Source organism: Diplotaxodon limnothrissa, linkage group LG18 (assembly GCF_057381915.1).
Source record: "Diplotaxodon limnothrissa isolate DT_005_m linkage group LG18, D_limnothrissa_male_GT1.1, whole genome shotgun sequence".
NCBI lineage: Eukaryota > Metazoa > Chordata > Actinopteri > Cichliformes > Cichlidae > Diplotaxodon > Diplotaxodon limnothrissa.
Window position 1 is genome coordinate 32,402,243 of NC_140613.1, and position 5,237 is coordinate 32,407,479.

A 5,237-nucleotide genomic window follows, 5' to 3' on the forward strand; every position below is an offset into this window, starting at 1 on the left:
TCAGCGATAAGGTTTCTCTCCTTTTTTTGTGGTCCTGGACAAAGGAGGAGGGAGCGAGGGTGGGGGCGTGGGGGGTTTCTTCCTGAACCAAGGACCCTGAGTGAAGGGAATTATATTTTGATTCCATTAAGGAATCTTGTGTGTATTCGATTGCCAGGTACTTCCGCTAATTGTTTGCAATGCCTTTCTTTGTGTTTACTCGGGGTGTGTATGTGTGTGTGTACCACGTTTTCCTGCGAGCACACCGCGCCACACAAATACACACGCTGTCGAAGGCTGTGACTCGCCCAGAAACACTACACATGCCGGTGTTATTACTATGCAAGTGGATTCTTCTAATTATTGTGTCAATTCTTGTATTTTATTTTTGGGGTTATTTTTTTCCCATTGACAAAAAAAGCAAAAAAAAATGTATCCCAAAAAAAAAAAAAAAAAAAAACACTCACTGCTTGTTGGACTAGAGTGATGTTACTGACTGTCAGACTTCTCAAGCCAACACATGTAAACTCTAGCCCCCATCCCCTGACCCCCACCCGTGCCACAACTCCCTTGTGTTTGTATGAAGGCCATGATGTGTTTAAGACCCAGTATTTCTGCATCTTGTCAGTCAAATGTAAGGAACAAGGGGGATGTTAATGTCAGTGGTCGGGTCTGAGTCTGTGTAGTGTGTGACATAGTGAAACGTGTGTGAGAAAGACTCGTGACTCGCCACCACAGTTGAATTTTTCTTTTTCTTTGGTAATCGTACGCCCGACCGTTCACGAACGAGCGCCACCCACAGAGCGACTTGCTCTCTGCAGGTGCTCTTCGCAAAGGGCCAAAGTGTCCGTCAACAATTCCTGACTTTTTCTTACTTGCACGCATTCACTGCTGTTGCACTGTTTTGTTTTGGGGTTTTTTTTGTTTTGTCTTTTGTTGTTGAACCATGGCAGCTCGGATCTGTCGGTCAGAACTGCACAGTAGGTTTGCTGTTTTGGCCGATAGGTCACAGGGCAGAGCTGATTACGAGCTAATCATAACCTCCAGCTTACAAATTCCTTTCATACTTAATAAATTTGACCAGAAAAATCAAAATCATTGACCAATGGAAAGGGTGAGAAGTTCTTGATGTTTTCTGGCGTATACACTCTCACCCTATTATTCCCTATTACATTTTTTTTTTTTTTTTTTTTTTTTTTTATAGATAATTTTCCGTCTGTAGGGTAATAATCAGAATTGAACATTCAGCACTGACTTTCATGCAGTTGTAGGCCAATAGTAATTTGATAACAAGAGGAATGAAGTTACCCTTTCAAACTGAGATTCTTACAGCCGCGTTTTGCTTCTAGAGCTCAGAACCAGCAATGATTTGAGACAAAAAAAATTAAATTGGGGATCGAAAGCTGTTTGCTCTGTTAGAGTTGCCTGCAATCTTAACAGCAAAGACTGACATGCAGTATCCAAGGAAGTCTATGGAATAAAGAATTGTGCATCTCAGCGGTCCGGTGTAGCCAACTCACCCTGTCTACTTTCCTTTGTTCCTTTTTCCTCACCAGAGGGTCAAAACAATTAGGTCAAAGCTTCAGTTGCGCTCTTCCACATTGTCCTGACTTCTCCCGATGGTTTTAAAAGTGAGGCGGAAAAGGAAGCGAGGAGAGTTGGATACTTGACTTGGACCGCTGAGATTTTGCCATACACATGTACATGTAGATGCAATGTAATATTAACACCCCCCTCTTCATTGCAATACAATGAGGGATTTTAAACTGGTGGCTGCTGTTCAGAGAAAGATGGCAGCCCCTCAGTGTCCTGGCTGATTCATGTGAGCAGTGACCCTCGAAATGGACACCAGTGGCCAGAGGGAACCACTGCCCAGCTTTTCTTTTTTTCTTTTTCTTTTTGTTCTTTTTGACATTTTTATGTAAATATTTTTTTTCTATTTTATTTTTTAATAAACATTTTAAAACTGCCAGTCTGTGTGTGGGTTTGTCTATTTGATTTAAGTGTGAGTGACGGAGTCACACAAGCCTAGGAACCGGTTTGCAACCACCAGTTGCTAAGAAAACATGAATATTCCTCGATTTCTGCGAGTTTTCGAGTGGTTGCTGGGAGAAATTGGTTGAAAAGGTCACGCCTGGATTGAGTGGAAGATGTCTGCAAACACTAAATAATTGCAAAGTGGTAGTGAACCTGAAAAGTGCTACGTACACAGTCTATAGTGACCATTTGCCTTCCAAGTAAAAGTTGCCCCTTTTGAAACTGGTTTCTGCTGTAAGGCATAATTTGATTTTGAAGTCAAAATAAGTTTCCTGTTTTGTACTTTAAGTTTCTCTCCCTCTTTGTTAGTGAGTATATGCAGACAGGTCATCAAGCGCCTCAATTTGCTATTTACCAAAGCAGTCACAAGGTTTTTGGTGTAGCATCCTCTTTGTAACAGATTTCAGTGACAGCCAGCAACCAGTCTCTAACTGGTGGAGAACGGGGATCTTTCCAGGACCTTCCCATGGTGTTCCTGACACATCTATAGACCTGTGCAACTGAGGCCTAAGGTGATGGTGTAAAGAGATTACTCCATGTTTCACAAGGTGGTAAGAGCTATCTACAAAGTAACCCATTTGTAGCACCGTGGCAACCGTACAGTCTTTGGTTTGTGACTTGTGATTGACAATGACTTATTAGCCAATAAGCAAATGATTTCATAGCACAGAATATGAAACATGGTATGACCTACATTTACTAAACAGACTTTATTTTCATTCAATATTCCTTCAAACGAATGACTGAGCCCCGAAGCTCAGCAGAATAATGTTTACAGAGATAAAGTTGGAAAGCCAATTTCCCATAAACTTGTACAGGACTGGAGGTTTTTTTAGCAACCATAGATCTCCATCTGGCACCCTTTAGGTAGAATGCAGATTTAACGTATTTCTGGATTAATTTCTCTAACCCAGAATGTACAGTTGAGGCCAAAAGTTGATATACACCCCACATGGGCATCGGAGTGAAAGTAATTTAGAGCTTTTAACAATTTCTGTGATCAGTTCTTTTTCCAGAGTGGAACAATTGTACAGCATACATCTTTGCTCATTTTAAAAATGAAGACTTGGGTCCACAAATTTGACTTTATTTTGATTTTCTCTAATCCACACGAGGTCCCGGCTCAAAAGCCACAACATAAATATGGAGACGAACACCAGAATGTCAACGCCAAGATGTTTTATCTTAAATTACATAGCAAGTGGGCTGAAATACCTGGTACACCAAGGCAAAGACTAGTGAGCCTCCCTGAAAGCCTGTCTCAGGTGTGCCTTTACCCACACCTGACTAGGTGTGGTCAGTTAGCAACAGCTGGACACTCTTGCACTGCCGCTGCAGAGGGGCGTAACACCTCCACCCTCGAAAGGGTTCCACTAGGACCCCTGAATGAATTAAAAGCCCCTCTGAAGCCTTCTGGTTCTTGATCCCCCAAACCTGAAAGAACAGTAAAAGCTAGCAGAAGCAGAGTGTGTCCAATTTGGAGGTAGTTGGCCTCCATTATTTCATCCCCTTTGTTTGATGTACCTCTACCACTCGCAGCAAAACAGACCCAGAGCATGGTACTGCCACCACCATGCTTGACAGCTGATAGTGTTCTTAGATTCGAACGCCTCACCTTAGTCCTCTATGGATTCTGAGGCCAGATAGAACTTTTGCTTGCATACAGTTATTTGATCTGATAATCTTACTCTGTAGTTGTTTAAAAATGTCTGAAACAGACCCTCTAAACTTGTTTAAATCTCTAATTCTCCTCCTTAGTTCCTCCCTAAGCTACTGTTCTCAGTATTAATCCAGTTAGAGCCGTCAGATCCTCTTCACAGAGGCAAAGAGAATTTACCATTTGTAGTAAGAAGTTAATAGTTCTGGCCTTTTCAAGTTCAGTCATTGTAGAACCTTATTAAAAGATTTACGTGAGTGTATGTATTTATAAATTTGTATGTATAAATTTCACTTTGTGTGGATTAAAGAAAATCAAAATAAATTCAAACTTGTGCACCTAGTTCTTGTCTTTTTAAAGTTATAAAAGATCTATGCTGAGCAATCGTTCCACATTTCAACCAAAGCATTAAAATACCAAATTACCGTGGCATTCATGCCCATGATGAGTGGGTTTAAACTTCTAACCACAGCTGTAAATTTGTGGTTCTGAGGGAGAAATGTCAGCTAGCTGCTGCTTGGGCTGAAGAAGTAGAGTGTAACGTGTTTAAAAGCCTCTGGTGCTCATACAACACTGATGAGACTGGGTCAGTTGACCTTACATGTGACCCTTTGTTGATATAAAAACAGATTAGTGCACCTTGCCGTGTATCTCTTCACTTGCAGTTCCTTTCATCAACACTGGGTGGAGCACACTTACTGTTGTTTTTCAGAACTGGATTAAGCGAAGGTCTCCGAGGAATGGCTGCTTTGTGCCTCAGCTCCCAGGAGTCTTCAACATGCTTAAGCCCCAAACCAAAGGAAGGAGTGTTGATGCCGTATTATCAGCTTTTGTCAGCTTCACAGGGCCTTCAATAGAAAAGTGTGTTTTTGCTCTGGATTAGGTGCCCTGTCTGTATCCACAGCAGTGCTTCCAGAAACAGAAAATCAGCCCAGGCAAATCTGAAATGCCTGCCAAGGAATGTTTATGACATTTTCCTTAACCTCCCCCATATGACCTCGATGTAGTAATAAAGCTGAACATAAGAGGACGCTTGAAAATAATTGACTTTTGAGCTCTGGTTGAAGAAGGTGAAAGAGGTCAAAATGTAGGAGCATTTCAATTGTAAAGAGAGGAGGTGAGACACTGGATTTAGTGTTCAAAAGCCATGAACAGCACAGACAAGGCTGAACAGACAAAAGAAGTGGAGAGGAGGTTAGGACAGAGCGCCCTTAAAACGACAAAGAATATGTCTATGCAGCCTAGAAAAGGCTGCATTCTCACAGGAAATAAACAGAAAACATTAAGAAATAACTCGGGTTGCTGGATGTGGTATATTCATTGCCAGCCAGCCAGAAGCCAAGGGTCTGTCCTCAGCCAGAGCTGAATTAAAACACTTTGACTGGAAAAGCTTCTTGCATAGCTGAATGAACAAGTCTTTCACAAGTCAGTGATTAGCTGCTTCCACACTTAGCCTGATTTTTTTTTTTTCTTTTTGGACAGAAATAGCAGGATAGAGAGAGAGAGGCTGGAGCATAAATTCACGATAAAGTTTCTTTCCTGGCTGTAAAAAGGTGTTTATTTG